The sequence below is a fragment of the Oenanthe melanoleuca genome, unplaced genomic scaffold (genome assembly GCF_029582105.1).
Source record: "Oenanthe melanoleuca isolate GR-GAL-2019-014 unplaced genomic scaffold, OMel1.0 S001, whole genome shotgun sequence".
NCBI classification, from domain to species: domain Eukaryota; kingdom Metazoa; phylum Chordata; class Aves; order Passeriformes; family Muscicapidae; genus Oenanthe; species Oenanthe melanoleuca.
The window spans coordinates 3521874-3546444 of NW_026612650.1; the positions used below are offsets into that span (position 1 = coordinate 3521874).

At 46.2% G+C, this 24571-nt stretch overlaps 1 long non-coding RNA gene across 1 annotated transcript; it reads right to left on the bottom strand.

Annotated features, from left to right (window-relative positions):
• Positions 1-18776: 18776 nt before the first annotated feature.
• Positions 18777-24095, bottom strand: LOC130266223 (uncharacterized). The gene is made up of 3 exons (XR_008842778.1): positions 23918-24095; positions 23784-23842; positions 18777-18873 (listed from the first exon to the last, which is right to left on the bottom strand). It is a non-coding gene; the product is annotated as an uncharacterized LOC130266223 (long non-coding RNA).
• Between the last annotated feature and the right edge of the window lie 476 nt (positions 24096-24571).

Below are 24571 nucleotides of genomic sequence, written 5' to 3' on the forward strand. Positions count from 1 at the left end.
AGGCCAAAATGACAAAATATTTTAATAGCAAAATATAGGCAGTCAAGGAAGTTGGGCAAACGGTTTAATACAACATGAAATACAACATAAAACTCCTACCAGAGATTCAACTTCATTATCTTCATTCAACCAAAAACCTTTAATGCTTAAGATGTTAAATTACCCAAAATTTTCCAGGTAAATAGAACTAGAAAGAGAACAAAGAGGGAATAACAGAAGGACATCAGATCTATAGAAAGACACACATATAGGCACCAGCTGCTCGGGTTCCAGCACTACCCACAGAAAATCCCCAGCAGAAGGCAGGATCCAGTCCAGGGTCTGACCTCCTGCTCTGGGTTTAACCCCTGGGCCAGCATGGGCCCGCCCCTTTGGAAAGACTGCCAGTTGCTTGCCCAATCAGAGTCAGGGTTGGCACCAGTTGGTAGTGTGTGATTGAGTGATAGCTTGGACTATCAAAATTTGGTTAGCCCTGCTTGTTGTGTGATTGATAGAGAGCTCAGCCAATCAGAGCTGTGTTAGCACAGCCTGTTGTGTGATTGACAGCTGTGCCAGGCCATGGCTGAGGGCAGGCCTCTCTCCCGCCATAATCCAAAGTCTGACCCACCCCTGGCCCCTCAAGGGCATTCCGAGGATCCCAAGGGTCTGGGACATCGATCTCATTCAGCCTCTGACAGTGACCGTGGTGACACAGCGGAACCGCATGGAGCCGAGGGGCCATGGTGACACTTCAGGGCTTTGTGGAACCAAGAACCCATTGTGACATTGCAAAGTGTCATGGAAGCACAGGGCCATTGTGCCACTTCAGAACCAAGGAGAACATTGTGACACTGTGTGGTCCCATGGAACCAAGGGAACATGGAACAGGTCTGGCTGGCTGGGCCTCCCAGGGGACACCTGACAGGTCTGGCTGCCCTTGGCCTCCTGGGGGCTGCTGCTCAACGTCTTTTTTAACACTGGGGCTCAGTGCATTCCTTCCTATGGAAAAGAACCATCATTTTCATCAAGGTGTCCCTGGTCAAAATTGAGACTCAGCCCACAAAATCCTGTACATTCAAGAAATTCTCCATGATGAAAGCTGCCAGGACAAACAGGCCTGGCTCTCTTGGCTTCCCAGTAGACACCTGTCTCCTCTTCGTTCTTTGAAACACCTGAGCTCTGTGCTTTCCTTCCTATAGAAAAGAGCCACCAGTCTTACCAGTGCGGAAAAGCAGAAATGGCTGAGTGTGGGATTCCACCTCCAAAATTCCCTACATCCTTTCCTATAGAAAATATAAATACCCTTTCCAATAGAAAGGATTTCTTTCACACAGAAGCTTCCAGAACAGAGAGGTTGGGCTGGCCATGGCCTCTGATGGTTGCGTTTCATCTGCCCCTGAAACAACAGTGTTCCATGCTTTCCTTCCTATGGACAAGAACCCTCCTTTTCCTCCAGGCATCCATGTCTGAAATTGGTATTTCACCTCCAAAATGCTGTGTATCCAAAGATAGCTCCCAGACAAAACCTGCCACTACCAGCTAATCTGACTGTACTTGGCCTCTGTGTACTGCCCGTCATCCACCCCTGCATCACTCCTTCCTGTGGAGACCATGGTGACACTTTAGGGACCTCATGAATCCAAGGGACTATTGAGACACAGAGAGGACTTCATGGAACCATGAGCACCATAATGACACTTCAGGGCCTCATGGAACCAAAAGGCCACTCTGACCCTTCACGGCCTCATGGAACCCAAGTGCCATTGTGACACTTCAGAAGCAAGCAGAACATTGTTACACTGTGGGGCTGCATAGAACCAAGGGGACATGGAACAGATCTGGCTGGCTGGGCCTCCCAGGGGAGACCATCAAGGTCTGTCTGATCCTGGCATGTCGAGGGATGCCTCTCATCAGCCCCTGGAGACCTGGGGCTCTGTGCTTTCCTTCCTAGGGAAAAGAACCTTCTCTCTTTCCTGGTGCCCATGGCTGAAATGGGTACACCCCCTAAGAACTTCCCTATATGCAAGAGTTACTCCCAGCCAATGCCAGGACAGATAGATCTGCCTGGCCTTGGCCTCCTGAGGGGTATCTTTCATCTACCACAAAACACTGGGGCTCAGTGCTTTCCTTCCAGTGGAAAAGAACTGCCCTTCTCACCTAGGTGTCAATGGCCAAAACTGGGATTCTACCTCCAAAATGGCACCTATCTAAGGATTGTGCCCAGACAAAGGTAGCCAGGACACACAGGACTGGCTGCCTTGTCCTCTGGTGATTTTCTTAAAATATGAGCAGAACTTTTTATTTGCCAACAGCTTGGAGAGAGCCCAGAGATCTCCCAAAGTGGGCTTTGGAGGCCTCCAGCACATGACCACAATACAGAGACAAAAGACTTCTGTGCTCAGTAGAGTGGATACTGAGAACAGCAGAGATGAGCACTAGAAAGAATCGAAGTGCGATTTCAGTGACAGAGGATCCATTTGACATAGTAAAGATCAGCCAGAGAAAGAAAGCATTAATGCCACGTGCAGCTGGGGAGGTTGGGACTGAGAAAAAGAGAAAGGAATTTCTCACCCAGAGCAGGGCTGTGGTGCAACACATCCCTCAAAGTGAGTCTGGAGCAGCCCAAGGCTTTGTGTGGCCAGGCAGAGGCAGGCAGGACGCAGAGCTGTCAGCAAAGGAAGAGGCCAGCGAGGTGGGGCAGCCGGGGGATGACGACAGCCTGCAGGGACAGAGGCGCACGGCATGGACACCGTAGGACAGCCTGGGCTGCAGAGGGCACAGGGATGGGCAGCAGCTGAAAGGCCCTGCCAGAGCCAACTGCTGCAGCACTTGGGCCATGGCTGCTGGCCCTGGGCCTGAGGCCAGCAGGGGACAAGTGAGCCTTGCTGTGCTGGGGCCTCATTGCCTCCTTGTCTCTGCTCAGCAGCCTGGCAGGGGCCGCCCCATGGTCCTGCCCTTGGCATTGCACATCCCCAGAGCCCAGTGCCCCGGGAAGAGCCCTGAGCAATGAGGGAGGGACAGGATCTGCCTTGCCAGGGGCTGGGGCTCAGCCCTTGGCCCTTTGCATTCCTGAAACACATCCAGGTGTGCTCAGCATCAGAGACACCTTTCCCTGGTTTGTCCCCACCTGTCATCAGTGCTCCAATGTTCAGCTCTAACTGGAGCCTGGGGACACTTTCTCTCTCCAGTACCTCATTGGTGGTGGGACCCATTAAAACTTCACAAAACTTTTGAGTTTGAATATGACTGAGTTCTTGAGAGTTTTTCCTTCAGCTCCCTCTCAGGGACTTATGTCCAGGGACTCAGCACTGTTGGAAAATCCCAGATCTACAGAGACTGCTGATCTGAGAGGCATATTAAAATATTTTATTTCATTATCAGTCCCATTGAAGTGTGAAACATAAGAGATGTAAAACTCAATGCCATTCTGTCAGAAGCCAAGCTATTTTCTAGTTACAATACCTTCTAAGTATTTTTCAGCCTATTTGCCTTTGCAACACAATGATGCTAATACTTCTAATACCAATCAACTGTTACTTTACCCCACATGGTCTTGTCACAATGAGTCTTTCACAGTTCTCATTCTCCAAAATATCTGGTATATTTGCAAGGCCATAGTTTGAAACTTGTTTCTACATCAGTCTGTCTCTCTCTACAATGTCTCATCTATTCCAAGCCCTTTCTAAGTCAGCACAACTTATCTCAGAGTTTGCATGCGAATGTACAAGACTGTGTGAGCTTTTAGTCAGGCTTTGAGAATCATTTAAAAGTCCATTTCACAGTATTATCAATCACAGAATGCTGCAATCACCTCTGCTCTAAAGAGAACAGTACACCCTTGAAAATAGGAATGAATATTTCTAAGAAGCTCTTTGAAATATTTCTCCATAACTGGAGTTGAAAACCTTCAGAGTGAACTGCACCAGACCAGAGGGAAATCAAGGCAGAGCCATGCTTTGCTAGGAAAGCTCTCAAGAATTCAGTCATAACTGAACTCCGAAGTTTCCGATACTGTTCATGTGTCCCATTGAGGGACACGACTGAGAAAGTGTCCCTAGGTTCCAGTTAGAGGAGGAAATTGGAGGCAGAGATTACGGGTGGTGAGGGAAATGCAGGCACAGGGAGCTCTTAGGGCCTTGTGCATACAGGCTCAGAGATAGAGATAGATGCAATGTTTGACCTAAGACCTTGAAGAAGGCTTGGAGAATTAGAGCATTAAAATTGAAAGAGACATGAAACAAGAAAGTTAGTTTTTAGTTTAAGTAGAAAAATGTTCTAAGCCAACAGAGATATGCATTATGTATGCAAAGCAGTATGTTAAGTGAGATAGCAAAAGATTTTGAATTTCAGCAATGGAACCTGTTTTAAAGTTAACTAGGAGCTTAATATGTGTCACTGTAGGTTTGTGTAGTGTTATATGTTTTGTTACAAAATGAGGCATTATAGCAAAGACATGACAACTGAAGCAATTAATGGTGGTGTAAAAAGACACTAGCAAAATTCATAGAAGTATTTGTTGGGCTGAAAACTAACATAAGGCACTGTAGCTTAGAATTAGGTGGCTTCTGATATTATGGTGTTGGATGGAACACCTTTAATGTCTCACCCTTCTATGAGACTGATGCTATCAAACACTAAACTATCTTTTACAAAGCTTCTCAGTTCCCCCATCTTTTGCAATATTAACTTTCCAATAGGGAGTTTTTGGACATGAGGTCTACTGTTTGAAATCAATGGGGATATGGGAACATCACATCTATGCCATTAAAAATCAATAGGGATTCATGGACATCATATCTACCCCATTCAAGTCAAGGGGATCTTCTTTCAGCTCAAAAATTGGGAATTCCAAGCCAAAAATTGGGATTATTAGCACCAAAATTTGGAACATAAGGTCTACCCATATAAATCAATGGGCATTGAAGGACACCAAATGTAATTTATTGAAATTCTCTGGGGATTGAGGAACACCAGGTGTACCCATTAATAGGGTTTGGTTGAAAAGGATTACTGATTAAACTGGCAGCACTGGATGTGACTAAGGTGGCCACTTGGATTTCTGGAAGCACTGGGGCAAAAGTGGGACCATTGGGAGGGTTTAATAGAGATAAATCAGGATAAACAGGAGCCTATTGAAGTCAATAGGAATTTAGAAACATTAGGTCCAACCATTAAATTGATTTTGGGACACCAGGTCTACCCAGTCAAAGCAATGATGACTTTTGGGACAGCAGATTTGGGTCGCCCCAGGGGTTTCTGGCCATCCAGGTATCCAAGGGGTAGCCAGGTGTTTTCAGGTGTTTTTTGGGGTGATCCAGGATATTTTTGGTGGTACCCATGGGGAACCCAGATGATTTTTGGGGATGTCCAGATCATTTTTGGTGATATCCAGATGATATTTGGGGCACTCAAGTGTCCTGACCCTGCTGTGCCCCAGGGCACCCAGACTTGGCTTCTCTTTGTCCCCACCTGTTATCTCTGCCTCCAATTTCCTGCTCTAACTGGAACCTGGGGACACTTTCTCAGTTGTGTCCCTCAGTGGGACCCATGAATGGGATCAGAAACTTTGGAGTTCGATTATGACTGAATTCTTGAGAGGTTTCCTAACAAACCATGGATCTGCATTGATTTCCCTCTGGTCTGGTGCAGCTCATCAGGAGACATACATCAAAGAGCTTCTGCGAAATATACTTTCCTATTTTGAAGGGTTTATTCTATACTGTTTTCTTTAGAGCAGAGGTGATTGCAGCATCCTGAGATTGATATTGATCCAGGGTCTCTCCTCAGGAGGTCTGGCCTGGTCAGAGAAGCTGTGCCTTGAGGTCAGACCCAGTGTGTACAACCTTGCTCTACATTCCCCAGCCCCATCCTGTCGGTCCTCCCACACCTGGGACCTGCTTTGCTTTGAGAACCGGCTGTACTGAAGGAAAGAGAGATTTTTTTTTTTTTCCTTTTCCTTTTCTTTTTTTCTAACAGTCTAAAACTCCTCATTTTCCCCACTGCAATCAGACACACTCCTCAGGAGTGTGCCAGCCCAAGGTGCCACCAAATCCACCTCAGAGCTGCCCTGGGCCAGCTGTGAGGGTGGATCATCATCCCAACCTGCACTGGCCACTGCCAGGGGCTGTGGCCATGGACACTGCACTGACCCCACTGCTGGGTTTGGGGGCCACGGAAACCATGAGAAGTTCAAGTTTCCTTGGAAACACTGGGGAGGACTGGGACATACTGGGGAACACTGGGAACCCTGTGGGAGACACTGGGACGTACTTGGGGTTATCCTGGAAAATATTGCGAAAAACTGGGGACACTGGGAAAACTGTGAGGAACTCTGGGGGACACTGGGGCTTATGAATGATGACACTGAGGGGAACTGGAAGGGACTGGGAATAAACTCAGGTGTATTGGGTGGGACTGGACTGTCCTGAGGATGAATTGGGCTGTACTGGGAGGTCCTGGAAAGGCACTGGGGCTGTACTGGGCTGTACTGGGGATGAACTGGGTAGTACTGGGAGGGACTGCAGGGGTTGAATGGGCTCTTCCCGCCTCTACCGCCTCCCATTTGTAGGACCCTGCCCATCACCGCCTGCTGCCAATGAGCGCTGGAGATCGAGGCCTCAGGAGTATGTACCTGGTGTCGGCGCCATCTTTTCCTTTTGCCTCTAACTCCCATCATGCCCCGAGTCCGACAGAGCCCCATTGGAACGCCTAAAACTCCTGCCATGCCCTGTGCCCTAAGGAGCACGGTTAGAGCTCCCCGAGGTCCTCCCTAGTGCTCCCGAACTGTATATGTTCCCTCTGCGGGAATCAAATCATGGCTTGGACACAAAAGTGTCTCCCAAGTTCATTTCCGGATTCCCAGATGCCCCACCTGAGACACTTCCGGGACTACAGCTCCCATCATGCTCTGCGGCGAACCTTTCCAACCAATGAAACAATGCTTACAACTCCCGTGATGCTCCACGGCTCCATTAAACCCTATTATACCCACGCCTTCAACTCCCATCATCCCCTGCGCCGCACAGAGCCCCGTTAGAGCCCCAAGTGTCTGCCCGGACCCCGAATGTCCCCAGATTCCCCTCCAAGTGCCCCCCTGGAGGCATACGAGCTCCCCCACACCTCAAATTGTCTGTCAGAACCCTTCAGTGTCCATCCAAGTCCCCACCTGTCTCCCCCAAGTATGCTCCAGACCCTAAAGTTCTCTCTAAATTCAATCCCCTGACCCAAAATTGCCCCAAATGTGCCCCAGAAATGTCTTCCTGAACCCCGAAGTGCCCCCTCTGACCCTGTCTGAGAACAAGATCATAATAAAAATGAGAAAGAGCTAAAGATAATACTAATTATCATAATAAGGGAGAAAAAATAAATCACTAGAGATAAATTAATTAATTAAGGGATTTGTGTTACTTAGAACTAATGAAGATTAATTTCCTTGGCTGTAAAAAATGTATATATTTTTTAATATAAAAATTAAGTAATAAAAATATAAATAGAAATTAAAATAATAAATAAATTTAATAATTAAATATTAACAATGGAGAATAAAGTACATGAAGATTTATGGATATTTTGGGATGGCAGTCCCAAAAGGTGGGCAATGTCAGCCAAGGTGATCCTGGAGATGAGGAGCAGGTTCTCCAAACTGGATCAGCCCAGGAAGGGGCTCATTCTTCTGTGTGCACAGAACTCCTAAGGAGACATTCAGCATCAACATCACTTGGGGAATGGTTCTTTCACCTCTTCTCCAAAATGAAAATAGGAAATCATTCCCTTCCTTATAAAAGGATTTTTGATTTGTCCAATTATACAAACAACAGGATGAAATTTAGCAGCAATTAATTAATAATAGCAGCAATTGTATAGAAATTAAGAGAATCAAAGTATATTAAATACATATATTTGAGTATATTAAAAAAAATTTTGGCAGTGAGTAATTCAGTATAATTGTGGTTCGAATAAAGCATGAGCAAAACCACCGGGAGTACAGGGAGGGGCTCGTCCTTCCTCACGTACCAAAAATTCAAGTGAAAAACCTCATTGATATGATGAATGCTAAAATATATTAATACGGAACCTTCTGGAAGGCTCCTCCTAGTTTCTATTCCTAAAATCTATGTCACTATCTTATATTACACATGCTTCACCAGTAGTCAGGGGTCTCTCATCCTTTCAGGTCTTATTTCTGATGAAGCCTCTGGGTCTTCATCAGTGTCTGCTGTGTGACCTTGCAAATGGCACAAGTGCACTGAGCTCTGGGTTATAGAATTAAGCTTATGTTCCCACCACAAACTTTATTCCAATGTCCAATGACTGGAATCATCCCAATTTGGCCTGCTCCAAGGCCAAAGCTTGTTATTCCTAGATGCTGTTTTCAGACCTACATCCTCACAATCCCTACTCCCACCGAACATCTGGAGCATCTGTTTTGTCACTTTTCCTTCTCCTTCCCACTTTGTAACAATTGTAACAATTATTTTCTATGATTATGAAGAAACAATTTTGCTGGGATTCCAAGTCCAAAACTTCATACATCCAAGGATTGCTCCCAAGTGAAAGCTGCCAGGACAGACAGGTCTGGCTGCCCTTGGCCTCCTCGGGGCTGCCTCTCCCCTGCTTTTGAATCACTGGGGCTCCATGCTTTCCTTCCTATGGAAAAGAACCATTCTTTTCATCATGGTCTTGGTGGTCAAAATTGAGACTCAGCCCACAAAATCCTGTATATTCAAGAACTTCTCCATAACAAAGCTGCCATGACGAACAGGCCTGGCTGTCTTGGCTTCCCAGTAGCCACCTGTCTCCTTCCTTTGAAACACCTGAGCTCTCTCCTTTCCTTCCTATAGAAAAGAGCAACCCTCCCTATCAATGCAGAAATGGCTGAATGTGGAATCCCACATCCAAAATTCCCTATATTCTTTCCTATAGAAAACATATATTCCCTTTCCTATAGAAAGGGTTTCTTTTAAATAGAAGCTACTAGAACAGAGAGATTGGGCTGGCCTTGGCCTCTGATGGCCAACTTTCATCTGCCACAATGGTGAAACAATGGTGTTCCATGCTTTCTTTCCTATGGAAAAGAACCCTGCTTTTCCTCCAGGCATCCATGTCCAAAACTGGCATTCTACCTCTAAAATTCCATGTATCCAGTGATTACTCCTAGACAATCTGCGAATACCTTCATGTCTGGCTGTCCTTGGCCTCTGGTGACTGCTCCTCATGTGCCCCTGCAACACTGGGGCTTGGTTGTTTCCTTCCTATGGGGGCCATTGTGACACCTTGGGGATCATGTGGAGCCAAAGGGCCATTGTGACCCTGCAGGGTACAATGGAACAGGTCTGGCTGGCTTGGCCTCCTGGGGGCCACCTGACAGGCCTGGCTGACCTTGGCATGTCAAGGGCTGCTGCTCACCAGCCCCTGCAGCACTGGGGCTTTGTGCTTTCCTTCCTAGGGAAAAGAACCATCCCTCTTTCCAGGTGTGCATGGCTGAAACTGGTCCACCGCATAAAAAGTTCTCTCTATGGAAGAGTTGCTTCCTAACAAAAGCTGCCAGGACAGACAGGTCTGGCTGGCCTTAGTCTCTGGCAGTCACCTCTCATCCGCCCCTGAAACACTGGGGCTCGGTTTGTTCCTTACTATGGAAAAGAATCAACCTTCTTGTCCAGGACCATGGCAAAAATTGGGATTTGGCCTTTGAAATTGCATCTATTCAAAGAACTGCTCTCAGACAAAAGTAGCCAGGACAGAGACAACTGGATGGCCAAAGGCTCTAATGATTTTCTTAGACTACAAGCAGAAAGTTTTCATTTGCAAACACCTTGGAGAGGGCGCAGAGATCTCCCAGTGTGGGGATTGGGGCCTCAAGCACATGACCAATAAACAGGGACAAAGGAGCTCTGTGCTCAGTGGACTGAAGACTGATGAGGAGAGCCCTGGGGAGAATTAACAGGTGGTTTAAGAGATGGCGGATCCTTTTGACATTGCAGAGAAGAGCCAGAGAAAGAAAGAATTAATACCAAGTGCAGCTGGGGAGGCCCAGACTGGACCCAAGGAAAAAGGAATTTCTATCCAGGGCAGGGCTGTGGTGCAAAACATCCCCCAGAGGTGGTCTGGAGCAGCCCAAGGCTTTCTGTGGCCAGGCAGAGGCAGGCAGGACGCAGAGCTGTCAGCAAAGGAAGAGGCCATCGAGGTGGGGCAGCCGGGGGATGACGACAGCCTGCAGGGACAGAGGCGCAGGGCATGGACACCGTAGGACAGCCTGGGCTGCAGAGGGCACAGGGATGGGCAGCAGCTGAAAGGCCCTGCCAGAGCCAACTGCTGCAGCACTTGGGCCATGGCTGCTGGCCCTGGGCCTGAGGCCAGCAGGGGACAAGTGAGCCTTGCTGTGCTGGGGCCTCATTGCCTCCTTGTCCCTGCTCAGCAGCCTGGCAGGGGCCGCCCCATGGTCCTGCCCTTGGCATTGCACATCCCCAGAGCCCAGTGCCCCGGGAAGAGCCCTGAGCAATGAGGGAGGGACAGGATCTGCCTTGCCAGGGGCTGGGGCTCAGCCCTTGGCCCTTTGCATTCCTGAAACACATCCAGGTGTGCTCAGCATCAGAGACACCTTTCCCTGGTTTGTCCCCATCTGTCATCAGTGCTCCAGTGTTCTGCTCTAACTGGAGCCTGGGGACACTTTCTCACTCCAGTACCTCAGTGGGACCCATTAAAACTTCACAAAACATTTGAGTTTGAATATGATTGAGTTCTTGAGAGTTTTTCCTTCATCTCCCTCTCAGGGACTGATGTCCAGGGACTCAGCACTGTTGGAAAATCCCAGATCTACAGAGACTGCTGATCTGAGAGGCATATTAAAAGATTTTATTTCATTATCAGTCCCATTGAAGTGTGAAATATAAGAAATGTAAAACTCAATGCCATTCTATCAGAAGCCAAGCTATTTTCTGGTTACAATACCTTCTAAATAATTTTCAGCCTATTTGCCTTTGCCACACAATGGTGCTAATACTTCTAATACCAATCACCTGTTACTTTACCCCACATGGTCTTGTCACAATGCGTCTTTCACAGTTGTCATTCTCCAAAATATCTGGTATATTTGCAAAGCCATCGTTTGAAACTTGTTTCTAGTTCAATCTCTCTCTACAATGTCTCATCTATTCCATGGCCTTTCTAAGTCAGCGCACCTTATCTCAGAGTTTGCATGCGGATCTACAAGACTGTGTGAGCTATTAGTCAGGCTTTGAGAATCCTTTACAAGTCCATTTCACAGAATTATCAATCACAGAATGCTGCAATCACCTCTTCTCTAAAGAGAACAGTAATAAAGTACCGCCTTGAAAATATGAATGAATATTTCTAAGAATCTCTTTGACGTATTTCTCCATAACTAGTGTTGAAAACCTTCAGAGTGAACTGCACCAGACCAGAGGGAAATCAAGGCAGAGCCATGGTATGGTAGGAAAGCTCTCAAGAATTCAGTCATAATTGAACTCCAAAATTTCTGATACTGTTCATGGGTCCCATTGAGGGACACGACTGAGAAAGTGTCCCTAGGTTCCAGTTAGAGCAGGAAATTGGAGGCAGAGATTATGGGTGGTGAGGGAAATGCAGGCACAGGGAGCTCTTAGGACCTTGTGCATACAGGCTCAGAGACAGAGCTAGATGGAATGGTTGACCTAAGACCTTGAAGAAGGCTTGGAGAATTAGAGCATTAAAATTAAAATAGACATGAAACAAGAAAGTTAGTTTTTAGTTTAAGTAGAAAAATGTTCTAAGCCAACAGAGATATGCATTATGTATGCAAAGCAGTATGTTAAGTAAGATAGCAAAAGATTTTGAATTTTAGGAATGGAACCTGTTTTAAAGTTAACTAGGAGCTTAATATGTGTCACTGCAGGTTTGTGCAGTGTTATATGTTTGGTTACAAAATGAGGCATTATAGCAAAGACATGACAACTGAAGCAATTAATGATGGTGTAAAAAGACACTAGCAAAATTCATAGAAGTATTTGTTGGGCTGAAAACTAACATAAGGCACTGTAGCGTAGAATTAGGTGGCTTCTGATATTATGGTGTTGGATGGAATATCTTTAATGTCTCACCCTTCTATGAGACTGATGCTATCAAACACTAAACTATCTTTTACAAAGTTTCTCAGTTCCCCCATCATTTGCAATATTAGCTTTACAATAGGGAGTTTTTGGACATGAGGTCTACTGTTTGAAATCAAAGGGGATACGGGAACATCACATCTATGCCATTAAAAATCAATAGGGATTCATGGACATCATATCTACCCCATTCAAGTCAAGGGGACCTTTTTTTAGCTCAAAAATTGGGAATTCCAAGCCAAAAATTGGGATTTTTAGCACCGAAAGTTTGGAACATAAGGTCTACCCATATAAAGCAATGGGCATTGAAGGACACCAAATGAAGTTTATTGAAATTCTTTGGGGATTGAGGAACACCAGGTGTACCATTAATAGGGTTTCGTTGGGAAAGTTTACTGGTTAAACTGGCAGCACTGGATGTGGCTAAGGTGGCCACTGGGATTTCTGGAGGCACTGAGGCAAAAGTGGGACCACTGGGAGGGTTTAGTAGAGATAAATCAGGATAAACAGGAACCTACTGAAGTCAATAGGAATTTAGAAATATTAGGTCTAACCATTAAAGGGATTTTGGGACACCAGGTCTACCCAGTCAAAGCAATGATGACTTTTGGGACAGCAGATTTGGGCAGCCCCAGGGGTTTCTGGCCGTCCAGGTATACAAGGGGTACCCAGGTGTATCCAGGTGATTTTGGGGGTGATCCAGGATATTTTTGGTGGTACTCAGGTGTACCCAGATGATTTTTAGTAATATCCAGATGATTTTTGGTGATATCCAGATGATATTTGGGGCACTCAAGTGTCCTGACTCACTTTGAAAGGCTGGAAGAAGATGATGGCAAGTGTTGCATCCTCCCAGCCAATGTGGTCACAAAAGATCCTCCGCTGGGGTGGGGGTGTATCAGAAGCCACCCAGAGGGAACTCCAAAACTCCAGGTGAGAGCCCCAGTGGTGGAGGAAGCCCCAAGTTACCTCAGGAGAGAATGCAGCGCAGGTACACCCAGGCGATTTCGTCTGTGGGGTCAGTGAAGAAAGCATTCTACACCAGCTCCAGCTCTGGGGAGGAGCAAAGGGGGCACCCCAAAATCTCAGGGGAGCAGAGGGGTCACCCAAATTGATGCATAGAAAACCTTTATACCCTATAAAATAAATTACAGGTATGTACTTTATACAGCACTGAGGTGCTTGGGGGATAGCTCCTCCAAAAACATGCACACCTTTGGCGATCTGCACCTCTCTTTTTATTCTCTACAAACTAGGATTGCACAATGCACTTAATACATATTCGTATCCTAACCTCACCTGTCCCCACTTCATATTAAAATTATCTGAACACCTCTTTGCGACTGTGCACTGCTCCTTGTTGGTCACTCAAGTGGTCGTCTGGGGTCTTTGCGATGACATAAACAGTCTTCGTCTCAGTTGAACTTTTCACCTCTCCCTCTTTGCATATTTGTCTTTCGTCACTTTCCAGACCTTCATACCAGTTTTCATTGGCTCAGGGGTCTAAGGAATCCCCCTTATCTGGAAGGGGCCTCACTCTTCCATCCTGTTTGAGCATTCTTGGCCCTCAATCTTATCTTGAAGCCTTGTCTGTCCCCCTGTTCTTGCAAAGACAGTGAATGTTAAACATTCATAGAATTTTGTCAGCCCCCTTCTACTTAAAGCATCTTCTTGTACTTTTACCCTTAATGCTTTTTTTAAATTTTAATTCCACCAGTTTCAGTGTCACAATGGCTTCTTGGTTCTGTGGACCCCACTGCTTCATCCTTGACCTTTGATTTCATAGGGGTCCTGAGTTTCACAATGGTCACCCTGATTCCATGAGGGGCCAGAGTGTCACAATGGTCTCTTTGGTTCAATGAGACTCCTCAGTGTCACCATGGTGTCCATGAACCTGCATTGTCATAACTGACCCCTGGTTCCATGAGGTTCTGCAGTGTCACCATGGTCGCTGTCAGAGCCCGGATGAGATCAATGTTCCAGACACCTCGGGATGAGCTGTCAGTCAGTCACACAGTGGGCTGGTGCTGACCCAGGCTCTGATTGCCTTAGCAATCCAGGTCCCACCTGGGGGGAGGGCCATGAAGGCCCAGGGGCATAAAAACCATGGAGCACGGGCTCAGCCCATGGTCCGTACCCTGCCTTCTCCTGGGGTCTGTCTCACACCAAAGGCAATGCTCCACACCCAGCTCTGGAGTCCCAGTCCAGTTCCTGAGTGACCAAATGACCAAAAGTCCCACCCGGGGGAAGGACCCAGGAAGACCAAGGGGAATTTAAGACAGACCACTAGGTAAGCACACATCTTGACCCTACCTACTCTTGGAATTTCAAACTTAACACCGCTGGAATCCAGGAGTTGGTGCCAGTGTGTGTGCTTCTCTGTAACTATTTTGTCCTTCTCTCCGTGTCTTCTATTTCTTCTGTTTCTGTCCTCTTCCAAATTCTGAGTAACTTGGGGGAGGGGGATTGCTAGGCAGGGCCATAGGCTGCTGAGACCCTCCTGCTTCTCCCTCCCCCCAGAGGGGCCAGACCGGTCCATGGTGTGGCTGGAATGCTGCCCCTGATGAGTTTTTCCAGAAACCACCAGACAAGGGGGAGTGGGAGCCTTCAGCCCGTGGGTGCAGCCTCTGAGTTCTAGCCTGGCTGTCGAGATCCTGCCCCCCTCCCAGAGCAGCCCCTGCCCTTCTGGCCTGGGCCCCTGCTATCCTGGCCTGGGCCCCCAGCACATCCACTGAAAAAGTTTCCATCAGAAAATAGCTCTGGGCTGCATTGAGGGTGTTGGTCTGTGGCCTTGGTGGCGTGGGCAGTCTGAGAAGGTGCCCCAGGGCTTTGAGCATCTGTCCTTCAGCCTGCTCTTGAGCCTCTTCCATCAGCCACTTTCAGACCTGGGCACTCTTTGTTGGTCTATTTGTTCTGTGGTTATCTCCTTCCTTCTTTCAACACTGCTGTAGTGGTAGCATCAGCCCTGCCCAGGCTCCCTCTTCACCCAGCCCTTGGCAGACCCCAGAGCAGGGCTCTCTGTGATCCTTGGCATGGGATGTGGGTGGTGGGACCGGACAGTGAGGTCTGGAGTGGACACTGTGGTGGGGAACATTTGTCCACCCCAAACACACCCTCTACTGTGCTGTGTCTGATGAGGGGGATGTGGGGCCTGTGCTGGCCAGAGAGGCTGTGCAGCCTCAGGAACAAATGACAGGCATGAGCCCCAACACAACGACCAGGAGGTGGAAGGGAGGACAAGCCACGGAGGAGGAATTCAGAAATCTGACCTCAGCTTATGTTCACGTGTTTAGGAAAGCCAAAGCTCATCTGGAGCCGATGGAGGCTGCAGGCAGTATCCAGAACAAAGTCAATTTAGTCACTGTGCTTGCAATAAATAGATGCAAAAAAACCATGTCAACTGTATGGGCCATAAAAGATCGAATAACAATTTAATTATTTATTGGTTACAGAAAGCAAAAGCAAAATCAGCGCTGGGCAGCAGAGGAGTCTCCACTCCACTACCTGCTGCACCCCACCCCCCCTTAGTTTGTTTCTTTTATGCTGTTCAGTTTTCGGGTTACGTGCTCCTCCTCCAGTAGTTCTGCGCATGCTCCTCCAGTTGCTAGGGGGTCTTTTTCTGCCTTCTGGTGGTCGGGGGATGAGGGTGAGTAGTCTTCCTCAGCCACTGACTCCTTTCTTGGCACTTAAAACAATATGTGATTATGCAAGCAGAACACATTCTGGCTTTTTACTTTAAGGCCTATCAAGCAGAGCAAAACTATTAACAAGTTCTAGCGATATCTTTTTCAAGGTCTGTCTGTCAGAGGATCAAAGCAGAACAATTAACATCCTGGCCTCATAAGTCTTGGCAACATTCCTTCAATGTCAGGGAGCGAACAAAAGGCCCCTTATTTATTACAAGTCCCCCCTATTTCTATGTTATTACTTTTGTTTGCTAAATCTTTGTAATTCCCTCTTACTTAACTCCAGATAATCTTTTTCCTCTTCCCCATTTAAGGCTTCATATTTTGCTCGTATTAACATGAGGTGAGCGGCTTCTAACCTGCTTTTTACAATGCTAATTATTTCGTTAAAAATACAGGGACCGAAAGCAAGCCCTAAAATTATTAAATTCACTGGTGCAGCTATGCTTGACAAGAGAGTCATTAGCCAAGGAGAATATTTAAACCAAGACTCATACCAATTTTGTTGGGCCTCCCTTTCTCTCTTGCGCTGCTCCAGTTGTTTTCGGAGCTCAGCCATGGTGTCAGTTACTATCCCAGTGTGGTCTGCATAGGTGCAACACTCCTCTCGCAAAGCCACACACAGTCCCCCTTGCTGTAAAAACAACAGGTCTAATCCCCGTCTATTCTGCAATACAACTTCTGAAAGAGATCTTACTGATTTTACGAGACCATCTATTGCCTTCTCTATTTTACTTAAATCTTCATCTACTGAAATTCTGAGATCCTTAAATCCTTGCTGTTGGTTCACTAAGGAAGCTACTCCTGTCCCCACCCCAGCACTTCCTATACTTAGTAATATAGCAACTGTGAGGGCTGTAAACGGTTCTCGTTTCTCTAAGTAGTGTTTTGGAGTGAATAGATGAGCATACACATAGTTTTTTGGGTGGTACACAATCCGGGGGACTACCATGACCTGAATGCAGTATTCGGATGTTTCATTGAAATTAGATATTGATATACACGGGGTTACCCCTAATGTGTTACAAACCCACTTGGTGTTTGCAGCAGGGATCAACCATTGGGCCGGTTTGCGGGAGTCGGTTACAGCCATTTTTACCCTGCAGAGGTGGTCTTTATCCCGAGGTATGTTGCCTATACACCTCCCCTTCCCAGTTACCTGAGCCACCGATACCCCTGGGGTGCTTTCTTTTCCCCTTTTCCAAAGGCACAAGGAGGGATTGGTCCCGTTTATTTTTCTAGACTTTGCTACAGAACCCAAGGCTTCATAAAAGGGTAGATTAATACTGTAGCACAACCAGCACTCTTTAGTTAAATTGGGGTATGTGCCATTTAACACCCTAAAGGTGGCTTGTAGGATTTTCCATAGGGTCCCTCTACTTGGTTGTGTCATGGCCATGATCTCCATTAACTGTGATCTATTATTGGCCTCCGTGAAATTTTCTGGGGTCATGCTGTCTAAGTCACCTTGATTTATTATTGTGGCTTCTGAGTCTGTTATTGCAGGATTTGGTCCAACAGGTTGAGGATCGTGGGGTACAATTTCCTTCTTTATAACAATATGTCCCCCCCGGTCTTTTCCAGGTTCCCATATTCTAACTCCCCAGAATTTTTCTACTACCCATCCTGGGTCTTGGGGTTGCGTGACGTTAAGATAGACCCATTTGCAAGTACCGATATAAGTCACCACCCCTGAGGGATCTGTCCAGGGCTTTTTACATCCATGTGGACCTCTTTCAACCCTTAAGTATTTATCTTGGATTTGGACCGACCATCCCAGGGAAATTGTTTCACAGCCCCAATATCCACAGTAAAATTCTCCGGGGTAGTTACAGTATGACCTCCCTGGGTTAGATGTAGAATACACTATAGGGGCTAGAACCCGTCCTATCAAGTAGGTCATCCAGGGTTATGTTAAAGCTAGGACCTTTCGAAGTAATTTGTGTTTGAATTTCTTTCTGGCCTTCCCATTGTATTAGTGACCATTTAAAGGGTTCATGGCTTGCAAGCGCAGATCTCAAAATCATTATACATAAGATTCCTAATTGGAGGTGGTAGCTTCCCCATTTTCCACAACTGCTCTTTTTATTTTCCTCCCAATTTACCTCAGACTTTTCTCTTTCCCTGGACTTTCGACAGCTCTGGGTACCTGTTCCTCATTTTCCCCTTTTGCTCAGGCTCCCCCCTCCACTGCTCTCATCTCCTCTGCCTTGCCCATCAACTCAGTTGCCACGAGCTATGGGGAGTTCCATCTTCTTGGCAGCAGGAGTATTCTTCAGGAGGGGTGTTTGACCCATGCTTTTTGATACGTTTTATGTATTTATATCACTTGCGGTTCTTAATTGGAGGGGTATGGCAACTAAGTTCAGGTACCCACCATCTGCACAGGGCGGCTACTATCCTGGCCACAAATGGGGCAGGTTCATTAGAGTGATAACAATAGAACTGGGGGTTTATCCCTTTTGCAAAAATTTTCCACCACTCTTCAGACCCTCTTAAAAGTTATCTGGCAGCCACTTTGGTAGCCAGGACCTGAGAGGTGAGTAGCCTTTGGTCCGTATAACAATTTTTACACACTCCCCTTGGAGGGTAACTGTTGCTGCAATGGGTCCACCACTCCTCCTTACAAACTAAACAAATAAAGCATACAAAAGGGTTACAATTTCCCCAGCAATTTTCAGCATTACATCTTATTCTTACTGCTGCATTTAGCAGATCTTCCCCCCCCCAATTGGTGCTCCTGTTGCTCGGAGCTCTGCCAGGAAGGAATAGTATGTTGGATCCCACAGTCTATCTCCCATGTGGAAAAAGTCTCATACCTGTGGTGAGGTGGGAATAATGTAGCCTGTCTTTTAATTAGAGCTTACTCGCTTCTTAAGTGTCAGTTTCAGGCTCCCAGGTGTGCCCTTCACTTCCCACCCGGGGTCGTTGGTGAATTTAGACGGATCTACTGCTCCTTTGATTCGGCTTGCATGAGTCCACCCTTTTTCCACAGTGCATACTGCTGTGTCTGTTGTAAGCAACACCTGGTAAGGTCCTTCCCACTTGGGTGTTATCGGATTTTCCTTCCAACTTCGGATCAGTACCCAGTCCCCGGGCTGAACCTGATGTAATACAAGATCTAATGGTGGTCTCTGAACCAACATTCCTTTTTCCCATAGCTGTTTTTTGAATTTCATCAGAGCTATTAAATACTTGTTAATGTATCATTCACTAACATTTGGGTTTGTCTGTGCCTTTTCTAAACTATAGGGCATGCCATATAACATCTCGAATGGGGAAATTCCCAAATCTGCCCGGGGTTGAGTCTGAATGTTCAGCAAGGCTAGGGGAATGCATTTAACCCAGGATAATTTTGTTTCTAGTACCAATTTAGTAAGTTGTTTTTTTATTTCTCCATTCATCCTTTCTACCCGGCCTGAACTTTGAGGGTGCCAAGGAGTATGTTGTTCCCATTTTATTCCTAATGCTGCTGCCAGCTCCTGAGTTACCTTTGATGTAAAGTGCGGCCCCTTATCAGAGTCAATTGTTTCTGGTACACCATACCTGGGGACTATCTCCTCCAGCAGGGCTTTTACTACTGTTTGTGCGGTTTCCCTTGATGTCGGGAAGGCTTCCACATAATGAGTAAGATGATCTACTACTACTAAAAGATATTTAATCCTCCCCACCTTTGGCAATTCAGTAAAATCCACTTGAATATTTGCAAAGGGTTGTTTTGCTAGAGGCCTTCCCCCATAGGGTAATTTTCTGAGGTTACTTCGATTTACCCGCAAACAGGTAGGACATCCCTTTGTAATATGTTTAGCTATATCGTGGAGCCCGATGCTCATGTACCTAGTGGCAAAGTGATCCACCAGCCCCTGGGCTCCCCAATGAGTTTTCTGATGTAACTTATACAATACCCTCTGAGCTATTGCCTTTGGTAGCACTTCCCGGCCGTCTGCTAATATCCACTTTCCTGCTTCCTCTGTAACACCCATTCTTCTAAGTCTCTCTTTCTCCTCATTCGTAAAAATTGTGTCAGTGTTTTCACCGTCCTTGACTCCATCTTCTCCCCTTTGCCCCCCTTTTTCTTTTAGGACCATTTCCTTTAGGGCCGCCCGTTTTGCCTCCTGATCTGCAGCGTTATTCCCCCTGCTTTTTAAATCTATTCCTCGTTGGTGTCCCTTTAAATGAACCACTGCTAACCTTGTCGGCCCTCTCAGAGCTTTTAATATCTCAACTATAAGTTTCTGGTGTATCAAATCCTTCCCCTGTGAGTTGATAAGGCCCCTTTCTTCCCATAGCTTTCCAAATGTATGGACTACTCCAAATCCATATCTAGAATCAGTATATATTGTCCCCTCCTTCCCCTCAAGAAGTTTCAAGGCCCTTAATATTGCATATAATTCACATGCCTGGGCAGACCATGATCTATCTAATGCACCCGACTCTACCACCTGTAAGTTCAGACCCTGCACTATTGCATACCCTGATTTTCTTTTCCCTTCTATTACCCTGGAGGATCCATCCACGAAAAGTCTTTCACCACTTTCTAATTCCTCTTCTTCTAAATCTGGTCTAATCTTCATCTGCTCCTCTATTGTAGCTATTCAGTCATGGGTCAAACACTCATGCTCTGGTTCCCCGTATAAAAATGCGGCCGGGTTCTGTAGTGCAGTGGTTTCTAACGTCAAATTGGGTGCCTCTACCAAAATTCCTTCATACTTTAGAAGCCTAGCATCTGAAATCCATTTTTCTGCTTTTTGCTGTAATACACTCTGGATGTTGTGAGGGGACATTACTTTGAGATTACCATTAAAAGTAATTTTTCTAGCTTCTTCCACCAATAGGGCACATCCGGCCACTATTTGTAAACAGGTTGGCCAGCCCCTACTCACAGGATCTAAAATTTTTATAAATATGCAACAGGCTTCTTTTTCCCTGCCCAATCCTGGGTAAGTACCCCAAATGCAATACCCTCTTCTATGTTTACAAATAAGAAAAATGGTCTCCTCACATCCGGGAGGCTTAAGACCGGGGCATGGACCAAACTTTCCTTTAATTCCTGAAGTTTCTCTGTGTCTTCTTGACTCCATTTCATTAGCCCTTCCTGTGTTAATTTATGGTAAAGAAATCTAGCTTTACTGCTATAATTTTCAATCCACTGCCTGCAGTACCCGGTAAGTCCTAAAATTTGACGAACTTGTCTCTTGTTTTTTGGAATAGGTAGTGACATAATTGCTTGGATCCTTTCAGGGTCTATTTTCTTCTCTCCCTTCTTTAAATAGTTCCCCAAATATTTTACCTCCTCCTCTACAAACTGAAGTTTAGTCTTAGAAACTTTTAACCCCTTAAGTCCCAGAAAATTCAACAGCCTTATACTTTCTTTCCTTACATCCTCCTCATGTTCTCCTGCCAGAAGCAGATCATCTACATATTGTATCAGGGTTACTCCCGGTCCTGTTTGGTAATCCTGCAAAATTTGTTCCAATGCCTTTCCAAACAAATTTGGAGATTCTGTGAACCCCTGGGGTAACACTGTCCACCTCAGCTGTTGCCTCCTTCCTGTATCGGGGTCCTCCCATTCAAATGCAAAGTAATCCCGGCTTGCCTCGTCGAGAGGGCAAGCCCAAAAGGCATCCTTTAAATCTATGACACTATACCATAAGTTATTAGGCCCCAATTTACTTAAGAGTGTATATGGATTTGCCACCACGGGGAACCGAGCCACTGTGCGTTTAGTAATTTCCCTTAAGTCGTGCACTAACCAATAAGTGCCATCTGATTTGCGCACAGGGAGTATCGGTGTGTTGAAGGGTGACATGCATGGTTCTAGCAGCCCCTTGCTCAATAATCTATCTACCTCAGGTTTTAATCCCCGTCAACCCTCAGGGGATATGGGATATTGCTTTATTTTTACCGGGACTTCCGGATTTCTAATAATCACCGAAAATTTGGCTATTTTTAGCTGCCCCACGTTTCCTGGATTATACCATACTTCAGGGTTTATCTTTTCTTTGTCCTCCACTCTGAGAGGACAGAGTTTAATTTGCAGTTCCTTCTCTACTACTTCTATCCTAATTCCTAGTTCTATAATCATATCTCTCCCCAATAGATTATATTCAGATTCTGATACTAACAAAAAGTCTCCCAACCAATTCTTGAATCTGATTCAACTGTCACCCTTTAAATAACCCCCACCTCAAAGGGTTCTCCCTTTGCTCCTACTACCGTGGCAGTCTCTTTAGATAGACTACATCCTTTTGGCAAAAACTGAATAGTTGATCTTTCAGCTCCTGTGTCAACCAGAAAAACTATTTCCTGGCCATGGGGACCCACCTTCAGTTTTATCAAGGGCTCCTTATGATGTTTCCGTGTCCCCAAGAGATAGAGCCCCTGACCCCTCTAATCTGTCTTGAACTCCTTTTCATCCCGAATCCTGACCCTACACTCTTTCTTGAAATGTCCTTTTTTCCCACAATAAAAACACACCTTAATGTCCTGTCTCTCCTTTGAATCCCTAGACTCCTTAAGCTCTCTTACTGGCTGCCTCTGTGTCTCCCTCTGACCCTGTTCCCTACTTTCTCGTACCACAGCAACCATCATTCTAACTTGCCGTTTCTGACTTTCCTCTTCCCTTCGGACATACACCTTTTGGGCCTCTCTCAATAGCTCATCTAAGCCTCTATCCTGCCAATCTTCCAGCTTTTGTATCTTCTTCCGTATATCTTCCCAAGATTTAGACACAAAATGTACCTTCAACACTGCCTGTCCCATTTGACCATCTGGATCCATTCCTGAATAAAGCTGGAAATTCTTTCTCAACCTCTCTAACCACTCTGTGAGGGTTTCATCCTTCTTTTGTCTCTCATTAAATGCTTTATTGATGTTCTGGCCTCTCGGGACTGATTACCTAATTCCCTGAACTATGATTGTCCTCAGGTCCTGCATGTGTGTTCGATGTGCAGGATTCTGATGATCCCACTGAGGATTTTGAAGGGGCCATTTGGTGTTAGCTGCAGGACCCTGAGCGTGTTGGGTGTCCCAGATACGCATGCCCTCCCTCCTAATCATATTTTTCTCTTCGGCCGTAAACAGGATGTTCAAAATGGCCTGTAATTCATCCCAGGTATACATATTAGGACCCAGAAATTGGTCCACTCTTTCAGCAACTCCCAGCGGGTCTTCTAATAAGTGTCCCATTTCCTTCTTAAATTCCCTAACATCCCCTGAACTGAGGGGCACAGATATAAATCCTATTCCTGCCTGAGGACCTCCCATAGGCATTTCTCTTAATGGAAATAAATTTTCTTGTTGTTTCCTAGATCTCCCTCTAGTGACTGGTCCTGAGTAGCTCGAATGATCTGAATCCGAATCCTCCTCTGGGGGAGGTGCACTGGGGGCAGGGGCCTGCGGTGGGGGTACGTGTGGAGGGCGTACCATTAGGATTTCTTCTTTCCTACCTCCCTTTTTCTTATTTTTGTTATTCCCTTTTTCGGTTAATTTAAAGATAAAAACCTCAGGACGGGCTATCCAGATTTTTGCATACTCACTTTCCTCCAAACAAACAGGTTTTTTGTATTTACCCAAATATTTAATCTCTGTTTTATCCAATCCTCTGTTGACCCAAATATTGGCCAGAACACGTTTCTTGAAATCTCCTTCCCACCCCAGACTTCTACACAGTAATATATCATTTTTGCCTTATCCTTCCCTTTCGTTCCAGGGAAATGGTCCCAATTTATAGTAAAAATCCAAAGGGAATATCTCTAGGTATGGGTGGGAGTTTAACACTTGCAGGAGGTTTACTCTTCCCCTGCCCCATTTCCTCCGGAGTACCTTCACTCACACCAACAATCACTTTCGCTTCCCCTGTTTCGTGGCCCATGCCCTCGCGGGTCAATGGGAACCGCACTACTAAGGGTCCGCACTCGCTTGGGGAATCTGGCTGCCAGTCCCCCTCTCACACACAGACCACACGTTGTACTTCGGGATCCCGACCCCGACCGAACGGATCCCTTATACTTACGCATCCTGCGTCTTCGTCCGGACTTTGTGCACAAAATTTAAGGGGTCAACCGGGCCCTCCTACCTTTGCTTTTGCTTTCTTAATTTTAGGTTCGTCGGTCGAGGTCGGGATAGGACTCCTGTCCCTGGGGCCACCAAAATGGTGGGACGCGCCTCCCCGCAGGCAGAGAGCCCCTCCAAAATCTCGATCCGAGGCACGAGACCAAATTGTTATAAATGAGCGCAATGGGCCATAAAAGATCAAATAACAATTTAAAAGATTTATTGGTTACAGAAAGCAAAAACAAAATCAGTGCTGGGCAGCAGAGGAGTCTCCACTCCACTACCTGCTGCACCCTAACCCCCTTAGTTTGTTTCTTTTATGCTGTTCAGTTTTCGGGTTACGTGCTCCTCCTCCAGTAGTTCTGCGCATGCTCCTCCAGTTGCTAGGGGGTCTTTTTCTGCCTTCTGGTGGTCGGGGGATGAGGGTGAGTAGTCTTCCTCAGCCACTGACTCCTTTCTTGGCACTTAAAACAATATGTGATAATGCAAGCAGAACACATTCTGGCTTTTTACTTTAAGGCCTATCAAGCAGAGCAAAACTATTAACAAGTTCTAGCGATATCTTTTTCAAGGTCTGTCTGTCAGAGGATCAAAGCAGAACAATTAACATCCTGGCCTCATAAGTCTTGGCAACATTCCTTCAATGTCAGGGAGCGAACAAAAGGCCCCTTATTTATTACATCAACCTTCTGCTAAATGAGGGCAGGGAGGAGGAAATCAAGGATCAGAAAAGGGCTTGGGTTTGAA